We start from the raw sequence: 7,969 nt of genomic DNA, 5'->3' as shown, positions 1-7,969 counted from the left end.
TTTGCCAAACAAGTAAATATTTCTACCACGTATGTACGTCTGGAACAGGCCACCTCCACACACCATGGCTCCTGAACCCAAACAGCCAACATCCCCAGAGTGGTTCAACATGGTACCCCTCTCCCAAGGTCTTGGAAAATCACGCTCCTCTTCCTCTTCATTCGAGAAGGGCATCCTCTCTCCGGGCTCTGGGACCACGGCCAAATTCAGTCTTTGGCTGCTCTGCTTCCCACAGTGCTCAGAGGCGCACAGAGGGAGCACTGCACCCCCAAGCCTGACCTCAGACTTCTCATCAGACCCTCACACCAGATCTAACGAGGTCTGGTGGCTGAGAAGCCATCGTTTTCAGGAAGGGAGCAGTGCACCCACCGCATAGACTCACTGGGGAAGTAGAGTCACCCTCACAGCCCTGAGGATGGACCTATCCCCTTCGGCTTCAGCTTAAAGCTTTGGAAAGTGCACGAAAGACTGTAAGCCATTGGTCTTGCCCTCTGGTGTTGGCAGCCTCCGCTGGTTCCTCTGCGGCTGCAGGACAAGAAGCAGCTCTGATCTGTGGGGCCCTGATTTCCTCAGTGCACACCAGCTGTTTGCAGCAGCCTGCCTTTCCCCCTCCGGCCTGGTTTTGCCTGTTTCCATTGAGGCTAGCAGGCAGTTTTATCTCTGTTCCTGACCTCTGTATTAGTCGGTTCTCTAGGGGAATAGAACTGATGGGAAGGATATTGTTCTGTGTGTGTGTGTGTGTGTGTGTGTGTGTGTGTGTGTGTGTGTGTGTGTACATTCTATCCATACATGTATGTGTGTGCATTATATGTGTGTATATTATATATGTATGAGAATGCGTATATATATGGATAGAATGTACACTTACATATATGGATAGAATGTACACACACATATAGACAAATGTATACACAACAACATATCCATATTATGTGTGGATATATGGATAGAGTATATACACACATATGTACATATATACATACACACATACATAAATATGGAAAGTGGATTTACTAGCATTCCTTACAAACTATGGTCCCGCTACTCCAGCAGTGGTTATCTTCCTGTAGTTGTTCAGTGTGTGAGGCCAGATACCTCAGCTGATCTAGTTTTGGGAAGAATCCTGAAGAAGGCTCTAATGCCACAAAGGAATGGTCTTTCCAGAAAGAGCAAGCAGGCAAAGAGAGTGAGCTCCCTTCTATGCTCTTTATGGAGGTTACCAGCAGGAAAGATGTGGCCCAGACTAAACGTGGAACTTTTTACTTCAAAGATACAGATTAAATTAAGACAAATCCCTCAGTGGTGTGCCCAGCCGCTCGGGTCTTAGTTCGTTCGGATGTAGTCAAGATGGCAGCCAAGAATAGCTCTAGAGATGCAGAGCTGTAGAAAGGACTGATTTAGGACCAGAGCTCACACCCCCACGAACGCCACGGTTGAGGAGCCACACCGTTGTTTTCTGCGATGTATTCTCCCATTCCTTGCCATCTTGATAGGCTGAGAATGCCCAAAGCCTTCATATTCTGGTACCTTCTGCTTAACAGCTAAGCCTTAAAATTCTCTCACTGTGCTCACCTTTACCACACAGCTGCTCCTCAGGTTTTAATGGACACTTCCTGATCATTGAAAGATGAAAATACCCTGAGTCATAAAAGCATCCGGTACCCACCCATGTGGGTGAGGTGCGCACCGGGAATGAGCAGTGGTTGCCATGGCAACAGATGCAGGGTCCTTGTTGCCTAGGGACGAAGTCATCGCTGGATTCAGAGGCTAACTGTAAACAGCTTCTGATGCTGAAGAACTGAACTCAGGTCCTCTGCAATAGCAGAGTCTGTTAGCCATGGGCGTGCTAGCTTAGGAACACAGCACACAGTGGGGCATCGGTTCTCGCTCTTGTCGTTGGCCATCTGGAGGCTCACTGCTACTGCTTGGCACTTCATATTGCTCATCTGAGGTAAACGATCAAAATTCAAAGCACAATTCCCACCAAAAAGACTTAAGTCAAAAATATCTATCGTAGGTTAAAAAAAAAAGTCCTAAGTCAGAAACCGTCTGTATGAAAAACGGTGAGAAGCCACACCACCCCTTCAGCACTCTGCCCAGAAATTTTAGCAAAATATTTGATCTGTTCCCTTGCGAGTTCTACTTGCCACCAAAAACTCCCAGACAGATGCACTGCATCCAGGTTCTTTACCACTGCATACAATGTCCTCTTTTTAACAGTGTGCTCCTGACCTCTCTCTGACACCACCCCAGAATGGCCTTGACATCTCCCCAGAATGGCCTTGACACCCCTTTTTCTCCCATCTATATTTTGTTATTTTATTTAAAAGGCGTGTGTGTGTGTGTGTGTGTGTGTGTGTGTGTGTGTGTGTGTGTGTACCACATGTATGTATGTATAGGTGCCAGAAGAGGGTATTGGATCCTCTGGGAGTGGAGTTACAGAGAGGGTTATGAGCCATAGTGTGGGTACAGGTGTTAGCTGAAAAGCGGCTTATTACTGGACAGATTATGCCAAACCTGCACAGTTCCCAGGAAAGAGGACCTTTATTGGAAGCCGGAGAAGAAGCAAGGCGGGGTGGGGGGGGATGGGGGTTGGGGAGTTGGAGAACGATGGGTCAGGGTCTCTGTCTTTTGACCCAGGTAGGTGACCCAGGTAACGACTGGCACAGCACAGGTGATGTGGGTGAGGCATGCGCAGGGAATGTGTGGCGGTTACCATGGCAACAGACCCAGGAGGGTCCTTGTTGCCTAGGGGTGACATCATCGCTGGATTCGGAGACTAGCTGTAAACAGCATCTGATGCTAACATCTGGGAACTGAACTCAGGTTCTCTACAAGAATAGCAGAGTCTGTTAGTCACTGAGCTTTCTCCAGGCCTCAAGTTTTGTGGTATATTGTCTAAGAAGACGGAAGCTGCCTCTATGGACCACCTGCTCTCAGAACATCCCCTGTTCAAGAATCTCCCATAATGCCCATGATTGTTCGTGCTTTTCAGAATTCCTCCATCCTTGATTTGTCCAGCCGCTCCCACCCATATTGTGCTCAATACAGCAGCACCTGCTTCTCAGTGCCGATGCCTCTCCTACTCTGCCTTAGATTTTTTTTTCAAAACCCACTTTTAATATGGGTTCTTAAATGCTTTAACTGCCCTTCTAGCCCACCACCGACCAGAAGTAGTGGGAAAGAAAGGTCAAGATACGGGAGAAGTGGACCTGTGTAGAAATGGTTCTTTGGAGCTAATCCAATCTGCATTGTCAGGAAATCAGCAGTTCGGTTCACAGGAATAGGCAGCGGCAGCTCGATCCACTCGCAAACACTTCATGAAAACACCAGCAGTCAGTTCAGTGGGTCGGGATGGCAAACACGAATCGGCAGCAGTGGCACGTCCTAGCAGAGACAGCCAGGCCTCGGCTGAATTGGCAGGAGAGTCAGCAGGACTGATTAAGACCAGCAGGGACTCATGTTACACCAGCTGCTAGGTCGCAAATGTTTATCCTATCTATGTGGTGCTGGAGATTGAGCCCAGAGCTAACGCATGCTAACCAAGGATTTTACCACTGGGTGACACCCCACCCCTAAATATTTTTGTATGGGGAGAAAAACCAATGTGGTGACTCTGAGGAAGTTGCTAATGTACAAAACTAGAAACAACGTCAATATTACATGGAGGATAAAAGCGATAAATACAGGCAGATTACATGAATCGGTTCTCAAGGAACTGGGATTTAAAAATGCAGTCTCGCGCTATAGCAAAGCCCATTCCATTGTGTGCTTTTAAAAACCTAATAAAAATAAGGACTGGAGAGGCGGCTCAGCAGTTCTGAGCACTGGCTGCTCTCGCAAAGGACTCAGGTTTGATTCGTAGCACCCACGTGACGGCTCACATCTGTAATCCAGTTCAAGGGGGTTTGACACCCTCTATTGGCTGCGATGGGTGAAAATAAAATAAGGGATTGCCATTCCTTAAACACTTATAAAAATATGAGTATAATTAAAGGTTTTCAGCAATACACTTTCTAGTTCTCAGTTATTCAGTAGTACTACTTGCCACCCAAGGTCGTAGGTAATTAGGCGAGAAGCCACCATACAGAAAGGCCAAGAGGGCTGCATAGACCCAGGGGCAACTGCTCTAGGTGGTAAGAGAGTGATACCCTTTTCCTTCTTCCCACGAAGCCAGCATAAACCGCTGAGATTAATTTTAATTTCATAGCGTTTCACAATTCCAGTGTCCGCACTGAGTCTCACCGGTTACATAAAGAGCCAAGCCAAATATGGACACGGATGCAGCTTTAGATAAAAGTAGTTGAGGAGCTCAAATCTGTATATTATTTTAGACTCCGTCCAAGTTATGCTAAGGAGGTTCTCAAGCCTTAAAACCTGTGTATTTTCCCAGCCAGCTGCATGTCCACATCGTCCTCCAGGGGGCGCTGCTCTTCCTTGTCTGGCTCCAGTAAAATCCTGCCTCCTTCAGTAAACTCACTTTGGGGACGGCACTCTAAGATTTTATTGAAAGCTCTGAGGATAAAAGTTAGAAAATGCTACTGTTTGAGATTAAGCCCAGGATCTGTGGGGTCAGAATTTGTGTATTTAAGGGAAGGTAGGAACAGAAAGAGAGCCAAGTTTACAGAGCGATTGCTAAACCCCTACGAGCCGTGAAAGAGCCGATAAAGAAGTTTTGTCTGCTTTATCGATCATAAGTTCTTAAAACAAATAACAGAAGACTTCCCTTCTCAGAAGGCAATCCCCCAACAAAAGGCTGCCGGCACCTGCGGGATTTCGTCTGGGATGATGGTGGCATGTCATTGGTCCTTAGGATTTCATTGTGTCCTTTATTGCTCCTGCTTGGGGAAGCCCCAGGTGAGGCGCTATCACTCCAAATCTTGCTCTGAGAGGAAGAGAGCCCAGCTGTGGGCTCAGAGCAGCTCTTCTGTTTAGGAAGGAAGGTCTCCATCTGCAGTGGGGGAAATAGCTCTCCTCTTCAGCATGGTGTGGTCAGCCTGTCTCAGCCTGCAGGGGTCTTCCTAGGGTTTTGGATGAGAGTCAGGAAAAGTGGTCCCCTGTATGCATCTGGGCTCGGGTATGTATTCATCTGTGTCAACAAAAGCCACCCAAAGAGGACTAAGCATTTTGCACCAGTGAGCAGTTTTTCTATTCAAGTTGTAGACAAGGGGAACATAGTAAACAGAAAAGCCAAGCTGCCTTTACAAAGCTTCACGTATGTCCATATATGTATGTGCATATGAGATTAGTAAGCCAATAGCTTCCATTCATGGCAAAGACACATAAAATGCATGTGCCCTCTGCCTTTGTGTTAACGCAAAGGCGTTTTCTCTCCTTAAACCCTGTGCACTCCATAGAGAGACCTTCTTATTGCTTCTCCTATTAGTAGGTTGGCACTCACTAATAACCCCAGCTGTCTTAGTTAGGGTTTTACTGCTGTGAGCAGACACCATGACCAAGGCAAGTCTTATAAAGGACATCATTTAACTGGGACTGGCTTAGAGGTTCAGAGGTTCAGTTCATTATCATCAAGGTGGGAACATGACAGCATCCAGGCAGGCATGGGGCAGGAGCTGAGAGTTCTACATCTTCATCTGAAGGCTGCTAGTGGAAGACTGGCTTCCAGGCAGCTAGGATGAGGTTTTAGAGCCCATGCCCACAGTGACATCAGAGTCAAATGGGCATTATGGGTAGATCTTAAATGACCCTGAAAGCTCACAGGTAGTTTTCAGGGACCAATGCAACAGAGTTCAGAGATGGGGTCTTTGGGATGTAATTGGAGCATGGTGGCTCAGACCAAACCAATGGATACATCCATTTAAAGACTCATAGTCTTTAAATAGGGGGATATCTCTATGTATGTCTCTCCCTGATCTACACGCTCACCCTATATTTTCTCTCTCTCTCTCTCTCTCTCTCTCTCTCTCTCTCTCTCTCTCTCTCTCTCAGCCTGATTACCTCTCTGTCATTCTGTCTCTTGTTATCTTTCCTCTCTGCCAATATCTCACTTCTGCCTCTCTTCCTCCTCCTCCCTCCTCTTCTCCTCTTTCCTGATGTCACCGCATGCTGATGTGAGTAGCTTCTTCTTGCCTCATATTTCTACCACGATGGGTTGCCTCATTGGAGGCCCCAAAGCCACAAGGCCAATCAGCTGTGAACTGAAACGCTTTTAAGCTTCAACACAACCCGTCACTCCGGTAAGCTCTCTTCTCGCTGCAACTGGAGCCACCTCTCACACTAGGACAGTGGTTTCTCTGTTCTTTCACCATCTTGACTCATGAGGAAACACTTTGCCCTGGTGTGCCGCATTGGCTTTTCTGCCAGTACAACACTACCACCTACTTACTAGCTTGAGGTGTTGTGCCACAAAGACTAATGACCCTTCCTTAAACTTCAGTGTTTAGGAAATGTCACAAGCTAAAAACACTCTTAAGAGCTGGGTTGCCTTAGTAAATAATACAGCTATAGATTCCACAATGACAGTAAAAGATCTTGGTTTTCTTCTCTACTTTGTGGTTGACAAGTAGGTACAACTGTGTATTTGAACACGCCTGTCAGGAAAGCAGGATGCAGTGAATAAAGGATAGTGTTCTTGGTTATCACTACCACTTAATGCATTCTTTCTTTTTTCTTTTCTTTTTTTTTTTTTTTTTGGAGCTGGGGATTGAACCCAGGACCTTGAGCTTGCTAGGCAAGTGCTCTACCACTGAGCTAAATCCCCAACCCTTAATGCATTCTTTTAAGCTGGGCACAGTGACACACACCAGCAGTCCCAGCACTTGGGAGGCAGAAACAAGAGTGTTAAGAGTTCAGAATCAGCCACGAGTACATAGATAATCAGGCTAAGACATAATTTTTGATCAGCTTAATTCAGTTGAGGATCTTTTTTTTCTCCCCCGGAGCTGAGGACCGAACCCAGGGCCTTGAGCTTGCTAGGCAAGTGCTCTACCCTGGAGCTAAATCCCCAACCCCTCAGTTGAGGATCTTGAGGAGCGGATGGACAACAACTGGCTTCTCATTGGAGAAGTCAGTAGACCTGGGTGCTCCACAGAACAGAAAGGGGAAAGACAGGGCTGTGGTATCAAACAGTAACAATGTTACTTGTGTTGTTATTGTTTAAGCATTAGCATAGGACCTACCTCACCGAAGAGGTGAAGGGCCGTGGGTGCCCCACAGAACAGGAAGGGGAAAAACAGAGCTGTGGTATGGAACAATAACAGTGTTACTTGTATCACTATTGTTTAATCATTAGCATAGGACCTACCTTACTCATCCATAACGTTAGTTCACAGTTTGCATAGTGGGACATGTAATGCATGACCACTATGCATTACATAGGAGTACTGGAGGGTCTGTGGTGCAGTGAAAGGAGCTGAAATTAGATGATATAAATATCGGATAAAGAGAGAAAGCTGGCACAGACACCTCCCCCCACCAGCCTCCCTCCGTCTGTTCTCATTACTTTTTCCACATCTCTCCTTCTCGCCCTCTGACGCCATAATTCCTCCCATTATCCCATCAACACAACAAGTAAGAGCAGCAGCTACTGCTGTGTAAAAGGGGTCACATCAAACCTCACCATGATGAGGTAAAGGCAACAGACACAATGGCGCAGAAAGATAATTCCCTAGCAATAAATAACAGAAAATTATCTTAACAGAGCAGCCCAGTAACAAGGCCATTAGAGGAAGATGATTATCAGATGGACGCAGATTCCGAGTAACCACTGAAAACAGACAAAATGAGCCCGAGAAAAGAGACCAAAGTCCCCTAAGCACGCCAAGAAGAGTGGCAGAGAGTGCCCATTCTTGTGGGGATGCTCCAGGCTCAAGGGCATCAGACAGTAGGAGCGACAGGAATGTGGGCACCGTGCAGTGATTGTCTGGAAAAGTACAGAGTCCCTTGCCCAGCTTTTGCCAAGCAGACAAAACAAATAACTTTGTTCTCAATTTGGAATGATACTTGGGGT

The sequence above is a fragment of the Rattus rattus genome, chromosome 4, assembly GCF_011064425.1.
Source record: "Rattus rattus isolate New Zealand chromosome 4, Rrattus_CSIRO_v1, whole genome shotgun sequence".
NCBI classification, from domain to species: Eukaryota; Metazoa; Chordata; class Mammalia; order Rodentia; family Muridae; genus Rattus; species Rattus rattus.
This window is presented reverse-complemented; position numbering follows the sequence as displayed.